Consider the following 229-nt stretch of genomic DNA (forward strand, 5'->3'; position numbering starts at 1 on the left):
TTGACCGTGACCCCCCGGCCTCCCCCGGGATGATTCCCCCGCCACCTGTTCCACGCTCTGCCGCATTTCCCAGGCCGCGGCCGGGCGGAGGGACACAGCAGCGTCCCCAAGGGGGCCCCGACCCTAAAAAAAAAATTATCAATTAAAAACCTCTCCTAAAAAACCCTTAATCCCTGGCCTCCGCCACCCAAGCCCGCGTTCCCCAGCCCCTCAAGCAAGGTCAGGCCGG

Source organism: Athene cunicularia, assembly GCF_003259725.1.
Source record: "Athene cunicularia isolate RWA chromosome 4 unlocalized genomic scaffold, athCun1 chr4_part1, whole genome shotgun sequence".
In the NCBI taxonomy this organism is placed as follows: Eukaryota; Metazoa; Chordata; class Aves; order Strigiformes; family Strigidae; genus Athene; species Athene cunicularia.